At 43.5% G+C, this 17,320-nt stretch overlaps 1 protein-coding gene across 1 annotated transcript in view; it reads right to left on the bottom strand.

Annotated features, from left to right (window-relative positions):
• The window catches only part of ITGA5 (integrin subunit alpha 5), a 96,929-nt gene that overhangs the window by 78,903 nt on the left and 706 nt on the right, over positions 1 to 17,320 (bottom strand). The window lies entirely within an intron of this gene.

The following is a 17,320-nucleotide window of genomic DNA, read 5'->3' as shown; positions in this document are numbered from 1 at the left end:
TGCCTGTGGCTCTCTGGGTTCATTTCAAGGTGCTGGTGCTAACCTATAAAGCCCTACATGGCTTAGGCCCAGGGTATCTGCAGGATCATCTCCTGCTTTCCTCCCACTGTCCGGTGCGCTCACATAGAGCGGGCCTCCTCAGGGTGCCGTCAGCCAGACAGTGTCAGCTGGCGGCCCCCAGCGGGAGGGCTTTCTCTATTGAAGCGCCGACCCTCTGGAATGAGCTGCCCACCGGCCTCAGGATAGCCCCGGACCTCCTCTCCTCCCGCCGTGAATTAAAGACGTGGCTTTTTCGCCATATGGGCTGAATCCGTAGGGGGATTCTAAATATTTCATAATTTTAATTTGATTTTAATTAATTTTAAATTGATTTTAACTGTTTATGTAATTCTCTGTTGTTTTTGTAAGCCGCCCTGAGTCCTATGGGAGAAGGGCGGCATATAAATTACACAAATAAAATAAATAAAATAAATAAGTATGTATGAACAGAGAATGTTCTCACAAATATCCATCCATGTTGCTTTTATGTTTGTTTTGTATTGGGGACCGTCCAGTAACTTGGCCCCTGCCTCCCATATCATATGGAGAGGCATTCTTTGGCAATAAGGTACCTTCACTGTTGAATTTTACTGCAGACATGCCAAAATACGAACGTACAATATTCTAGAAATAACAGAAGATATTAGCCTAGGATGGGTTTCAAAGGGAAGGATTAAGTTGGTATGCCAATGAACATCTATGGAATTTATATTTTATCATAAGAAAGATAATACTTGGTTTATAGATTCATTTTTATAACTTTGGGGCACTTAACCTCTCTTCAAACTTGTGGAGTCCCTTTGAGCTTTTGGAGTTCAAATAGAGAAAAACTTAATCCCGTCCACTGCCCACACAAGACTCAATCCTTTGACCTGCCCCTGGGAGAGATGTTACTCTGCTTCTAGTTTCAAAGAGGAAAGACTTCTGTGATCAGAAAAACTGTCAGATGAACTGGGGAAATGTTCAATGCATAAAATAAAATTAACTCTGTGGACACATTTCTTAGAAACTTGAATGTAAAAGCCAAGCTTTGTTTGGTTCAAGAAAAAGGCAGTAGCAACATTTTAAGCTAACGTGCCTAGTCCTGTATAACCCTGAGTTGTTGTCCAGTTGCGTTGTCAAGTTGTGTTCAACTCTTTGCGACCCCACGGACCGGAGCATGCCAGGCCTCCCTGTACTCCAATGTCTGCTGGAGTCTGCCCAAACTCATCCTCACTGCCTCAATGACACTATCTAACCATCTCATCCTCTCCCACCCCCTTCTCCGTTTGCCTTCAATTTGCCTTCAAAACAAAAGAGGGTCACGCTCAGCATTTCAGTATAAAAGTTCATACCAGTGTGGGTTAGTGGTTAGAGAGCCCCATTTGAAATAGAGAAACCCTAGTTCAGGTTCCCATTTAGCAAGAAACTGCTTGGGTGGTATTTCAACAGTCACCATCTCTATGTTCAGTTACCCTTTTTAAAAAAGTGTTATTATATTGTTATAAGACATACCTAATACATTACATTACTTGATACACTGATATTTCAAAGTGTCGACTAGCGATTATTGCCATTTTAATCTTTACACAAGATTAAGGATTTAAAGAGGTATTATATCAACCTTAACTATGATTTAAAATGTTGATGTTAATACTGTAAATTTAAGATTATTTTGATTTTACAGCCAAAGTTGAACATTAAATAACAGCTGCAAATCAGGGCAAAATATCTGTTGTACAACAAAGGTTTCTGTCTTAAGCTGATTTCTTATTATTAAGATACCCACTGTACCGTTATTTGTCGTTGTTTGTCCATGTTGAGAAAAAAATATATAGACAAAGCAAAATAGGAAACAACAATTAATTACGTAGAGGTGTTACGAGGGCAAAGAAGAGTGAAGGATTATACTACCCATCCCCTTGTATTCTTTGGCACTGAGGCACAACAGAAATGTATGTGGCAAATAAACATGGCCCACTTTAGATGACTCCAGGAAGCATGACCTCTGCTCCCTCTGGAGCTTACCCAAGCGATGGCTGAACATCACAATGGCAAAGAATTAACACTGCAGTTTCCACTCTGAGCAAGGAAATTATATTGAAGAGCCCCACAATGACACTAGAAAAGCGATGTCTGCTTAAGTCAAGCTTGACTCCTTGGGATTTCACATGACACATTCATACTTCTCGACAACCATAGGGAAGTGTTTGTCACTGTTTTTCCCAACAAACTACGGAATCTTCTTTTGTTAATTCACTCTTTATCTGAATGACGTTATCTGAAGGACAATTCCAAGTTTGCCTAAATTCTGACATATTCCCTTATGCTCACCATCATCCCTTTGTTCCCCACACTTCTCAGTTTTCCCAAAGTAGCTAATTGTGGTTGCTAACCATCCAGATGTTATCTAGCTATATATATATATATATATATCTAGCTATATAATCTTCCACCTTTCTTGGGACCCCTTTTGGCCCAAACCAGTGGTGAAATGTAAAATTTGTTACTACCAGTTCTGTGGGCGTGGCTTGGTGGTGGTGGGGGTAATGTGACTGGGTGGGCGTGGCCAACTTCTTTTTTTAAACTTTTAAAAGCATTTTTTTCTACAACCTTAAGAGGTTGCAGAAAAAAATGCTTTTAAAAGCCTCTGACGATCCCCGCTGAGCCCCACGATCATCAGGGTTTTTTTTTTTTTTTTTTTTACTTTTAAAAGCATTTAAAGGTTGTAGAAAAAAATGCTTTTAAAAGAAAAAAAAAGCCTCTGATGATTACGCAGCTCAGCTGGGTGTGGGGGGCGGGGGGGGGGGCCCAGCAGGGATTTTTGCTACCAGTTCTCCAAACCACCCGCCACCATCACTACTGGATCGGGCAATCCGGTCCAAACTGGGAACATTTCACCCCTGGCCCAAACCCATACTCACATACCCAACCTTCTCCAAACTGGCATCTCCATGAAATGTTGGGACTACAATCCTGGTGGAGTGTTTTTCTTTCTTTTTTTTTTTTTGAATGGTTACCTGAGAATCCTGCTTCCTGAGGAAGCCACTCAATCCTGTTCCAGTTCAGTAAAAGGAATTTTACATAGGAGGAAATGGGAATGCTACAAAACAGTAGCAGTGCCCTGGTCTCAAATGGGAACATGTGAGCACAGTGATGAGGAGGCCAAAGAGAGAGGTGATAAAACCAGACTCCAATTCTTTCAGAGCCAGTGTTCTGAGTGAATAAGCCATCGTCTTGTAATCTAACTCACTGTGAAAAATTGCTTCCAGAAACCGCCATGCGATCATTTTACATGCTGTATCCTATCCTGACTTTTGAAAGATGTGGGAAAGCAATGAATTTATTTTCAGGGCTAGTGATGCCAACCTCAAACCCAAGCTTTGGGGTTTCAGCTTTCTACTTTCAAGAAGATCATTCCACGTCCACAAACCTATCCCCCATACTATGGTGGTCCCATAAAAACACAGGATATACACATCTTTCTATTTCTGCTCGTTACATGTTGCCTGTGTATAGCAAGAGCTAACAATATCTCTACATCCTATTATATCCATTGCTCTTGATTACTGATTTCATCCATATGTAAGGCACCGAGACACCATCCTGCTTCCAACCTAGGAGAGTATACATGATTTGTGATATGTTAACTTATGTTTAATAGACTAGTTGAATCAATTCTTGTTAAAGAATTCCATTCTTGTTAAGACATGAATGGAAACCACATGCCTACAATGGATGGGTACCAGTAGATGGAAACTATATTCAAGAGACAAGCCAGTATATGCCCATGGGACATCATCAGGGAGCAACTGTTGCTTAACTATTGTATGATTTGTGACATGCAAACCTAACCTTTATTAAACTTTCAGCAAAATATACCTTTATTTTGCAAAAGATTTTGGGAAATTTTCCCTGTGTTTCATCTCTGGCTTGCTGAGTGTGGGGGAGGTGTTGTCATTTTCACTCTTTGTATCTAACAGCTCTTGGAGATAACAGGGGCACTTTTGACCTGCTACTGATTTCATTGGGGTTCTGGTGGCTCAGCGTTTAAGACACTGAGCTTGTCAGCTGGAAAATCGGCAGCCCAGGTTTGAGACCCAGGTACCATGTGACAGGGTGAGTTCCCGTCCTCGCCCCAGCTCCTGCCAACATAGAAGTTTGAAAGTATGCAAATGCAAGTAAATAAACAGGTACCATTTTGGTGGGAAGGTATCAGCGATGCATGGTGTCATGATGGCCACATGACTATGGAAATGTGTTCAGACAGCACGGGGTCAAGGGCCTTGAAATGGAGTTGAGAATCACCCTCTCTAGTTGGCAACAACTAGTGGAGTAAAATCCAGAGGGACTCCTTACTGATTTTATTATGGAAGTCACTCTCACTTAGGGCTTCACAGATGATATTTAGAGGAGAAAAATTATTTAGGATGCCTCCACGCATAGTGAAAATCTTCTGTTTCTTAAAGGTTTCTCTATCAGGGTCATTACAATTGCTGTTAAGGCTAGGCAATGCTTTGCATTTATAAGATGCTTCAAAGGGGGGTGTCACTCTTTTAGTACATTCTATAAAGCAGCTGTGTCTTTTTCTGGATTGTGCTTGCAGATGTAACACCATCCCAGAAAAAAGATACATTTCATTTGCTGGAGCATCCAGGGATATTGCCCATGCATGCTCAAACCCTCCCTTCTCCTTCAAAAGCACTTCAAAACTCACAAAGCCCTGATTCACCTTTAAATTATTACATATTTTGCCTGGTATTCTACTCTGCCTTGTAACCCAATTTTGATTGTGACACCCCCCCCCCCAAACAAGGTCCTTTAGCTAATGGCCAGGCTAAAAAAAATTCAAATAATAATAATAATAATAATATTTCCCACTGATTCCCTGTGGTCATGACTATGTTATGATATGCAGGAATTTAAAAACGTGCCACAGTGAATGTACTGAAACAAAGCGACTAAGACTTAAAAAGAAACACCTTTGTTCTCACCTATCAGGAATGCAGCAGCAGCAGCTGGTCACTCTGAAAAGGCCGTCTGAGGATGGGGGAGCAAGGAAGGGAAAGGACACCCACGGCCATCCAAAGACAAGGGGGAGTAAAGTCATTAAGTGTGGCATGCAAAGTGCTTGAGATGCACCACTGATCACAGGTGAGGCACATGAAGGGCTGGTGCTGAGATGAGCTGCCCAGTCGGGTTGCTGCCATCTCAAAGGACAGGTGTTGCTCTGTACAGGTGAGTTTGCTCAGCCCCAGGTACTTCCTTGCAACCCAGACATTAGAGAAAGTATCCCACTGACTTTCATTCCTAGCAACATGTCTAGCTACCCCCATGTACATCGGGAGGCAAAACACTCCCTTAAATCCTTAGTTTATCACACATTTCCATTTTAAAGGCAGTCTGGAGGCATAAGGCACTGGTAGGGTTACTCAAACAGATATTATCGTTAAGAGCGGCTCGCCAAGCACGAAAAGAAGATGATAAACAGAATGGCTTCTGCTTAGACAGCCAAAGGCTTCCTCCCCATCCTTGTCTGCCACAATCTGGGCCTCCTCTCGGTCACATGCCAGGAAGCCAAATAAATCTGACAGTGGGGTTGCGCCTGCCCTGGGGCCAGGGCCATTCTCTGAAGAGGACCGCTGTTCTCAGGTGGGTGAATCAATAGCTCAAGCTAAACAGCCCTGGTTAATCTGCAACCTGCTGGAAAGGCCACTGGTCCCCTGCAAGGCCTTTGATGATAATAATGGCATGTAAAGAAAGCTAAATGTTTTTCCTGGGAAAGGGGAAAGCAGCTTATTTTCTGAGTCGTAAAGGAATATGGAAGGCTGTGGCAGAGTGGCAGCTTTTAGATGTTTTTTAATCCGACTTTTATTATTTTTTTATAAACTAACTCATACCTAGTACAGTCAGGTAGTCCTCGGCTTACAACCTTTCGTTTAGTGACCGTTCAAAGTTACAGTGGTACTGAAAAAAGTGACTTGTAGCCATTTTTCACGCTGCAGCATCCCCATGGTCATGTGATCAAAATTTGGACGCTTGGCAACTGGCTCGTATTTATGATAGTTGCCGTGTCCTTGGGTCATGTGATCAGTCACCTTCTTCTGATAAGTAAAGTCAGTGGAAAGCCAATTTCAACTGTGTTACTAGCTTAACAACTGCAGTAATTCACTTAACAACTGTGATACGAAAACCATCTCCACAGTTTAGCCACAGCAATTTTGGGCTCAATTATGGTTGTTAGTTAAGAACTACCTGTACTCCTTCTTCTTCCTCCTCCTCCTCTTCCCCCCCCCCCAACAACTACTCTGTGAAGTCAGCTGGGCAGAGAGAGAGTGACAAGTCCAAGAACATCCAAGCTGACTTAAATGGCTAAGGCGGAACTAGAACTCACAGACTCCTGGTTTCCAGCCTAGTGCCTTAATCACTAGCCCACAAAAGCCCCATGGTCAATATCTAGCACTTCCACGTGGTATCCTCTGGAAGTACAAAACTTCCAGAAGGTACCAAGTTGTTTACTCTCAGGTAGGTTCCACACATTAAGATGCACCAATGGTCTGGTCCAATATAAAGGAAATTCAGTCCAGCTACTATGTTCTTAATCTACTTCATGAATAGGAAGATGCAAGTTGCCGCCAAAAACATGTGACACAATACGTTCGTTGGGAGCAATTATTAATATATAAATCATTGATTATTCTTAGCCAAATGGCCAAATTATCTCCCCTAAATAAGCACACAGCCTGGCCTCTTGTTTTTAACATAACCTTTGGCACTCAGAGGCTGGGAATAGTTTAAGTAGGGAAAATATAATCTACCGTAGCATTTGAATATCAAATTTGTATCAGCTTCCTACCACAGCTAATTCTCAACTAACCAGGCCAGAGCCATTTAGATGCTATCAGTTTCCTTCTCCTTCATTTTCTCAGTCCTTCTCACCACCCACTGGTCACCTTCAGTTTCAAAAGAGGGAGGGAGACAACCTGAGAAGCTACTACAACTTTCCCCAATCCTATGACCTCCAGATGTAGTGAAGACTTCAAAACCCATCATTCCCAGTTTACACACACATTCTAGATTGCACACACATACAGACACATGTTCCTCCTGGAGGAGAAAAGGATGGATCTCTTTTTATACTAACAGGACAGAGCAGTCCTTTGAAAATGGCAAATATATTATGTGTACAATCTTCGTTTTTCAAAGCTTTTTCTATTGAGGTAAAAGGCGAACCCCGATTTATGGCAACTTATACGTAGAGCTGAGCAGGGAATACTGAGAGGAAAACATGTATTTTCATGCATTTTTTTCAGGGTGGATAAAAATCAATGATTTTTTTTAAAAAAATCAAAAAATCGGATTTTTTTGATTTAAATTGGATTTTTTTGATTTAAATCGGATTTTTTTATTAAAATCAGGTTTATTGAATTTATTTTAATAAAAAACTTTTGGGGTAAAAATCTATCTAAAATAGTTTTCTATTTAAGATACATAAATAATTTAGTTTATTCAGCATGAAATGGAGCTTAGTTATGTAGCACAAGGCTGTATATTCTGCAACACTGGGACTATCGGTGAGTCAACAGCGGGTCAAAGGAGTAGCAGAGATGACAGTTGCTCTTTAAAAATTATGATTTAAATCGAGTTGATTTAAATCAAGTCTTTTTACTAGTGATTTAAATCATGATTTAAATCATGATTTAAATCAACTCGATTTAAATCAAATCCACCCTGATTTTTTTTCTGGGTACTTTTTTAACCTCCCAATATTTTTGGATTATTCTGATTTTTAAATTTACATGTATTCTACTTGATTTCCATGACAGAAAAAAAAAAAGAGGTAGCATTGAACTGAACTAAAACTAAGAAATAAATGGCCGGATTCAATAAGCATTTGCTTTTCCCAGCTGCTAGAAGAAATTCATCTCCCTCAGCCTAAAAAAAGGAATTAAAAAGACAAAGCAGCTGGACAGACCGGAAAGCAGCACATGTTACAGGAGATGCAGGGCTGTCCATGAACGTCCTGTTTCCAGGTCAGTCCCTCAGTTATCCTTATTATAATGTGCAGCAGTGCAGGTCCTCAAACTATGACATTACTTTATTTGCTTTTTAAAAAAATCTTGTTTTCCCACAATAGTTGTTGGGAACGACAGTTTGACACAGTGTGCAACTCTGTCCATTGTGACCTGGATTTTGAAAAGGAAGTAACAACTAAACCCAATTTAATTCTGTGATTGGATGTCCTTAGAATGCAAGCTCCAGACACTGGATCCAGGGCTGTTCCTCCCATTAGCAGATAAAACTCACTGGCAGATTAAAGGGAACATTTCTTCCCCCCTGTGCTCACCCAAACCCAACCTGAAATATTGGGGGAGGGCGGGGGCGCACTCCAGAGGAGCTTAGGTGGACTCATGGCAGCCTATGTGAGGAGGCACAAGGGAAGCTATATTTTAGGAGAAAATGGATACCTAGAGAGCAATGATTTCTCTGTAAAACTATGTAGACCACTGATGGTGTGGCCCTATACTGATATTTTTGACTGAGAGATATGGATTTTCAGTGGCAGCTTTGTGGTACTCCAAGTCCACATTCCCATGCTTGGAGGAGGAAACTTTCGGAAGCCAATCCAAGTTGTAGTGCTGTTGAACAACTGAAGCTGAGCTTTGCTAGACAAAGCCACTGTTTGGGCATGGAAGAAAGGCAAAGAGCACAAGAGAGCAAGCAAGCCCAGAGGGCACAACCATGTCCAAAGGAATCTGTTTGGGTTAGTGGGCATAGCTGCCTCTTAAAGATGAAGCCAGCCTATTCAGACATCTGACATGAAGAAGGCAGGAGAGGTGATAGAGGTCAGAGGCTGAAGTCAGGAGAGGCCAGTAGCAGACCAGAGGTCAGGGAGAAGTTCTTTCCTGACCTCCTACATAGACAGATCAGTCACAGCTAAGAGGTCTCTTGGGAGATGTAAGAAGCCAAATCCCTCTGTACCCGTTGCTCTAGCTATCCCCGTTTCTCAGCCACTTCCTTTAAGATGTGACCAACTACAACTCCCCCTCCCCAGCCAGTACTGCCATTGGCCCTATTGATCAGAGGAGAGGTGGGAATTATAAGGCCGAGCGTACATCATTCCAAGAAAAGTACATGCCCCAAATGTTGCCATTTCTCCAGTGGCATCCCTCTCCTTCTTTGCTTTGAAGTGGCCACTTAATATGAAAGGAAAATGAGTCAAAGCACTCTCAAATGAGGTTGCCCTTAGCAAAAGTTAATGATGGGGTTTTTTTCAGTAGCAAATGCAGATGGAAAACATTTAGGACCAAGGAGGTACAGCTAGCCTACCCTCCTTAGTTTATGTGTCTCCTGGTCTTGTCCTTCCAGAGATAGGATTTCTATGCTGGGTTGGGTCTATGCTGAAGATAAAACCACACAAGGGGGGGGGATAGAGGGAAAGAGGGCACAAAGCCAACTCTGGCCTGATGCCATTTGGGGTCATGCCAGTGAAGCAAAGGAGGAACACACCCCAGTGGATCAGCAAAGACCAAACCAGCATCAGACAATCCCTCCTTCCTTCCAATTCTACCATAGAATCAATGTAAGGACTTGCCCTACCACATCATTCACACTTTCCATGGCAGGGCTGGGTGCTACTCTAAACCAATGTAAGAGCTTTCCTTTTAATCCTTCATTTAGTTCCCTCTCACCCTGCCAATATCTCCAGTCCCCTTGGACAACCCTACACACAGTCCTTTGTTGATTTCTACCACCCATCCAACCCCATGAGAAGGATGGGGAATGGGTTTGAGGGAACTCAAGCAGCAAACGACATATCCAAAAGTCAGAACTGGAAGCCAGAGTACTACCCAGTTAAGAACCACGAACTGATATATACATACATACATACATACATACATACATACATACATACATTTCATAATTCACAATGAATGTAGATGGCTTGTATACTAATTCTGAACACAAATACCAGTTCTGTGGCTTGGTTCAGGTTATCGTATTACAATTCATTCAGACAAAATTCTAATTACTCCTCTACTCTTCCCATCGGCGACCCATGCAATCAACCTAGGATATGGCTACTTCACCCTTGTTTCTCATTTCCCTCAAACTAATCAACTAGTGATTACCGGTAGCTTCAGAACAAATCAATTCTGATTTAAAATGCTTAAACTGAGTGTAACCCCTGAGTTTGTAGTATAACGTGCAACATGCAGACCATGCCATGGTAGGACACTTGCCCATGCACATCATAATGTGTAACATACTGCTTTCTCTCGCCTGGCTATCATCTCCTTTTCTGTACAATGAGCTAATTAACAGCTCTTGATTCCATCTACTAGGTAGTTGAGATTCCTATAATTTGAATCCATACATTCTATTCTCTCTTCCCTCACCTCAATACAAACCTAATCATTACCAGCATCCCATCTCGGAGCTACCAATTAACTGGGGAGGGAACAGAGAAATTTCACCTTTGCAAAGGCAATCCACAGAAAAGCCAGAAACAATTTCCACCAGGCAACAGAAAACGTTGCACGCAAGAACTGTAATTCTAGAACCAGTTCTAGCCCTACCGTTGTATTATGTTGTTATTTCATGGATGTGCCTCTGAGCAAAGAGGAGGCTAAACGCACATGCAGAGTATTTCTGGAGAACATGCTGGTTACATCTTTAGAAATCCCCTGGATCAGATCGTTGTCCCGTTGTTGTTGTTTTTTTTAATATTGGTTAAAAGCCTTTGGACTCTTACAAACATGATTACCTTTGTTTGTTCTAACATCTACTACTCGAGGTATACCACTATTAAACAGGGGGAGTTTTATTTGGCTCTCTCTCATAGTTATCCACCACTCAGTGATCTAAGCTTTAAGGTCAACACTGCCAGATCTTCATCAGCTTTTCAGAAGATGTGAACCCCAAAGATTTCCATTCTAAACATTTACAGTGCAGGATTTATTCAGACAGACGTCCTGGTGCATCTAACAAAGCTAATTCCAACATCAGGGATATGTTCCAGTGAGGATAAGCCTGGGCAACAGAAATGCACTTCCAGTAAATATCCACATCATTCTGCAGGAAATGCTACACCATCATCTTGTTAATCTTCCTTTTTGTAAGCTCTTCGAGATAGAGATATGTGATTTAACAGGAAACAAACCACTAGTATTCAACAAGCATGAAGGAACAGCAGCCAGTCTGGTGGAGTGGTTAAAGGCACTGGAGTCGGAAGTGGGGACTAAACCTAAGTTTTAGTCCTGCCCGAGTTCTAAGCACAAAATCAGTCCAGTGACCTTGGGCCAATCGCTCTCTTGCAATTCTAGGAAGGGGATGTGGACCAAGGTCAAAGGACCAGAACAACAATAGAATTAAAAAGAGGATCCGACATTTTAGAATAATGGGAAACTTTTTGCTGGGCAAGAATAGTATCTGTAGCAGAGTTAAAATAGGCCTAATATATTCAGGCTGCAAAAACACCAAACTAACCACTAAATGCTAGCAAAGGGACAAATCGACTAGTGGTCACTTGGATTTCTACTACCCAGTTATGGTAGGACTAGATTGGAAGTACCAGCATACCCTCTAATACTAAATGGGGACATGTCTATATTCTGGCAAATGCTGCTCAGGGCGCACCTCTTGCTATTCCTGGAAGGCCACCAGTTCATGCAGCTTCCTATTGTCCAGGCTAGGGGCGATCAGCTGGGATGCTGAGAATAGATCACAGCTATTTCACTAATAATAACAGCAAAAAACATAGCAATACTGAGCTGGGGATGGGGCAGCTATGTTAAGCTTGGACTGAGGAAGCACTCTCTCCTCTCCCCACATTTCTGCTACAAATGACTGGGTTTTTGCAGTGGGAAACCAGCAATCTTCAACCAGGGACACAGGCAAAGTAAGGTTGGACAGGAGCAGGGGTGCTATTCAGCAGGTTCTGACAGGTTCTGGAGAACCGGTAGTAGAAATTTTGAGTAGTTTGGAGAACCGGCAAAAACCATCTCTGGCTGGCCCCAGAGTGGGGTGGGAATGGAGATTTTGCAATATCTTTCCCCCAGGAGTGGGGAGGGAATGGGGATTTTGCAGTATCCTTCCCCTGCCACGCCCACCAAGCCACACCACGCCCTCCGTAATAAAGAAATTTGAATTCCACCACTGGACAGTAGGTAAGTTCTCTCTTTCCATAATAATCACAACATGGCAGGCAAAGAGGAGGATTAAGTTCCTACCCTTCTTTCTCAGAGATTGCCTTTGAATTTGGAGGCTTCAAACAGGGATTGTTTGAAACTCTCTAGGGTTCCCCTCACAAGCCCACAGAAGGGGGTTGCTAGCTCCATCCACTATGCTAGTAGACCTAAGCACTGCTTTTATTTATTTGGCTGCAGTTTGCAGTTTGATTGTGGAAGTCATTTTGTTTTTTACTTCATACAATTTCTCCCCTTTCCTCTCACCCCCCCCCCCTCTGCAAAGCTTAATAGACCATTTCTATTTTACAATGCATCTGATTGTACTTGGTGCTAAAATAGCTACCACATTCAGTTACATTTAACTGTTCAAATAGGCAGAGATGGAAAAGAAGGGAAGCAATAAATTGGATCTGTCTGTCCTTAGATGCATACGGTATTTACATGCCTGTCCATCAAGATTTGCACGTACCCGCACTGATACACACACACACACACACACACACACACACACACACACACACACACAGGCACTTAAGAATGAGAAAAAGAGTTTGAGGAATTTCAATACTAAGGGTTATTTTTAAAAAAAAAAAAAAAAGCATTTGCATTGCCTTCTCAAGAGACCAAAAAAAGAGGCTGTGATTCACCAGGCAAAGGAACCATAAAACAGACATTTAATGCCTCGGGATCTAGCTTGAGGAGCCTGGCAGGAAGTTCCCGCCAGGGCAGCCTCTAACAAACCCACCTCCTGGCTCTTCCTGCAATAAAAAGGCAAATACTGTTGCTTCCTGGCCTGGAAGCAGCTTTCCTCCACAGCTCATAAAAATGTCACATTTGCAAGAGCTACTACATGTTACATTTTGCAACGATGGGCCTGTTTGGGGGACAAGGACATATTTTGCACATATGAATTGTTCGTGAAAATAACTATTGTTGAAGGAAGGCTTGATCTTAGAATAGAGTAGAGTAGAGTAGAGTAGAGTAGAGTAGAGTAGAGTAGAGTAGAGTAGAGTAGAGTAGAGTAGAATAGAATAGAATTCTTTATTGGCCAAGTGTGATTGGACACACAAGGAATTTGTCTTGGTGCATATGCTCTCGGAGTACATAAAATAAAAGATACATTCGTCAAGAATCATAAGGTTGACAAGCAACTGTCAATCAGAGAAAGACTGTATTGAGCAAGGTGGACAACTTGGTCTCCTGCACCGAACGGGTGGGGAGTTGCACGCCATCAGATCAACGGAACCCTTCTGAATCTCTGATTAACTAAATGAGGCAGCGAAAAGGTTTTGCTTGGCAGAGAGGGCAGAGATTCCAAAATCAGCACCCTAAGAAAAGGCTGGAAGGTCAAGTATTTGGAGCAGCTGGCAAATCTTGCTTGGGTTCGGAAGCTAAACAGATTCAGGCCTGGTTTGTATTTGAAGGAAGACCACAAGGAACCTCATGCTACATTTGGAAGCTAAGAAACATTCCAGAAGAAAACAACAGCAAAGTACTTCCACAGTGCAATCCAGACAATGGACTTGTTGGAGACAAGGTCCATTGTCTCCAACACAAGAGAAAGTTGACCCGATATCAAGTAGAGAACTTCAGGAGTCTTCCCTGTCAGTATTCTAATCTGGTTGGGAATTCATAGGAATTGCACTTCAACATATCAGGAGAATCCCTGCTTTGGAAAGAAAGACTGTTTTTCATAGGAAAAAATCAAGTTTGCTGGGGCTTAAAATATGGGCAGATGCATCTAGCAATGGAAGAACAACCAACACTCCACTCTCTTGTTTACCGGTCTGATCAGAACAAATCACGTACACAACAATTGACAATAACTTGAGCTGAGGTGTGGAAACGCCAGCACCATAATGATTAAAGGTGGCTTCGAAGTAACCAAAAAAACCCTAGACAAAATCCCTTATATGTGGAAAATATGCTATCCACAGAGACTCGTTGGGAGTATGTTTCTCTGCACAGATCACATGCTACACGCCCATGCACGGGTGTGACTCTGCAGTGTGTGAGCACACACACACACATACACTCAGGAGCTGAACGCTGGTGATGATCCATGTCTTGGTTTGTGTCCTGTGCAAATGTTTCCAGCTAGGAAGTTGTACTGCATCTGAGCCAGTTCTGCTGGCAAAGCTCCCATAGAAAATCTTCCCATCAGACCTCAGGGCATTGACCTCAAAATATCCTGCTAATGCTCTGGAAGTGCCTGCAACAGGCCACAGAGTTACAGGCTTAATGCTGTTTGGAGCACCACATACTGCAGCTGACTTCTTTCAACCAGAGGACTCTGGCTAGAAGCTCTGAGGAACCTTATAAGCTGGCCCAGCTTGATAAAGGAATTGTAGCTTGAGCTCTTGGAGAAAGGATAAGGCCCGGAGGATGGCAAGGGAAGAACTGGATCAGGTTCAGGGCATAACACCAAAAGAGGACAGCTTGCCCAGGATGACCAGGTTCTTTCTGATCAGGCAACAAGAGAAAGGAGTGCAGCCAGCCAACAAGCTGTTGGCTTCTTTGAAGCTCATTGCAAACATGACTCAATGGGAACTTCTCCTGTGGCAAAAGCAGCCTTGGGAGACGCACAAAAGAAATATTTCAGGCGAAATATTTGGACATCTGTCCCTCAGCTACATACAAGAATCTAGCAGGGATGCATTGCTTGCCATTCATAGCAATATCTTTGGGACAACTGGAGTTAGCCAAGGAAGTGATGATCATAGATGGATTTTTCCTTCCCTGATTAGAATTAGTTTCTTCTTTCTTAGGACACAGGGAGAAAGACATCAGCCACTCCCATCTCCCCGAAGAGAGCAAATCAGGAGGTGGGGGAGACTGCATATACATACAGCACCAATGTCAGCATCCTGTAGACATCTGCTCCTCTCCACCCCTTTGATTTTTCTTCTTGAACAGCAGCCTTTAGCATCATTCAGAGCACAGTGGTAGATCAGACCTATTCACCCTACTGTGCTTGAGACAATGCTACTATTACTTGTAAGAATGTCTGCCCACTGACTATAAGGGGTTGTTCAGGACAGAGGCTCCCTCAAGGTGGAGAAACCCACAGCACTGAGCAAACCATAACAAACAGAAGGAATCAGTTAGGATCGCTCTAGATCTCCTGGAACACCATTCCCAGCTACCCATCCCATTTTGTAGACAAGCATCTGTGCTTTTCCTCCTCCTCACTTCATTCTGTACAGTAAAGTCTGAGGTGAGGATTTGTGACTGGTTTTCCCAGCTCTTCCCTAACCTCACTGTCTGGTTTCCAAGTTGTGCTGGCTCATAGAAGCTATAGGCATAATGGTCATATTAGCAGGGTGTGACCTGAAGATCATCGCTGCAGATTATTACGGTTTAAAAAAAAACCCAACGATGCTCAAAACCCATTCTTTTCTTCGCAAAATCCATTCTTTTTTTTTTTTCCACACACCATTCTGGAATGTTTAAAGGGGAACTCGAGAGTGTTAAAAAAAAAAGAAATCTTTCAGCCACGCTTTGCAATATGTCTCTTTGTCAGCAGAGGCACAAGGCTGCCAGTCCGTTGATTAACTAAGTGCTTAGCCTGCACCTCCAGAAGTTTTCAGTCCTTTTATGTGAATGTATTTATTTAATAAGCCCTAATAAATTAAGAGACTCGCCTGCCAGCAACTATGCACAAGTCTCTTGGAGAGTTAAATCCAGAAAAAGATCTAATAAATCTATTTAATCTCTTCCTTGCGATATCACGATGGGGGTGGGGGTAGTCTTTGTGTGCACCCATAAACACTCTTATCAATCACCCAACCCGTTTGCCCAGTATCAGCCTTTCAATCTGGAAACGGGTGAGATCTGGGTGTAATACACACATTGTCCCCATGTCCCTCCCTTTGCTGGCAGATACCAGCTGACTTTCATAAGCTTTCCCCAGTTAGTGTGTAAAAAACCACGTGCAAAGGCAGAACTAGCCATCCAGGACAGGGGCAGCCTTCATCAGCATCTTTTCTTTCTTGCAAACCACCCCAAAATGGAGACAGGGAGCCCACAGTCAATCCTCAACATGCCACTAGCATCCCAGCTAAAGAGGAAGGCGGTGGGTACGCATTTCTGCCAGACCCTTTCAGCTTTGCTGGCTTATACAAAGAGAGAGGGACAAGTTGGATGTTCCCCGTTCAGGATGAGGCTTCTTGTTCAACATATCCCAAGGAGAGGGAGGAGAGCCTGGAATACGACCCCCACCCACCCAACACACCCCATCTCATCTCATCTGCAGCAGTTCCCTTGCCCCCTCCCTGATGCTGTATGTGAGGAGGGGGAAGCTTCCGGCTGGCTATTTGCCAAATCCTTTGGCCAAACACACACCTGGTGGAGTGGAGGTCAGAGCCCCCTCCCTTTTTTTTCCTTTTACCACTCCCTTCCAAGCTAAATAGCAACTTTTTTTTTTTTTTTTTTTTTTTAACAGACCTGGCCCCACGAAGGGCGCGGGTTCTCTCCCCCACTCCGGCTCTCCCCGCCCAAAAGCCCGATCCCCTTTTTTCTCCCCCCCCCTCACTCCCCCCCCCCAACCCCTGGAAACAAGAGCGGCGGGGTTGAGCTCCGATTACAGGAAATGCTCGGTTCCGAGCCTGTTGGGGGCGAGAACATGGAGAGGGGAAAAGTGGGGGTGGGGGGAATGTGTGGACACGCAGGGAAAATCCGCCAGGTTCCCCTTTGCGGGAAAGTTGGACCGTGGCGCGCGCGTCCCCCACCCCCCCTCCGGTGGAAAAAGCGGGCCGGCGCTCCCGCCAAGGTGGGGGGGGGGGAAGCGTGCGGGGTGGAGAGACCCCACTAACGGGAGCGGGTTGGGAGGAAGCGCGCAACAGGCAGGGACGGTGGGTCTGCAATCACTTAGTGGGGCTAAGCAAGAGGGAGCGGGCGCCAGGCCAGGCCAAGTGGAGAGGGGGGCGTGATTTGGAAAGGGAGGACGCGGCTCTCGCAGCCAATTCAAGCAAAGCCAATGCAATTTCATTGCCCCGGGCTAAAGTGTCCCAAAGTGGTCCCAAAGGGTCCAACATCTTCAACCGTGCCTGCTGCCACCGTATGCAAACTCACCCACCCTCCCCAATACCGATCACTAAACTTTCCACTCG

This window comes from Pantherophis guttatus, chromosome 2 (assembly GCF_059756535.1).
Source record: "Pantherophis guttatus breed Tessera chromosome 2, ASM5975653v1, whole genome shotgun sequence".
Lineage (NCBI taxonomy): Eukaryota > Metazoa > Chordata > Lepidosauria > Squamata > Colubridae > Pantherophis > Pantherophis guttatus.
The sequence above is the reverse complement of the archived record's forward strand: the minus strand, read 5'-3'. Positions and strand labels throughout refer to the sequence as shown.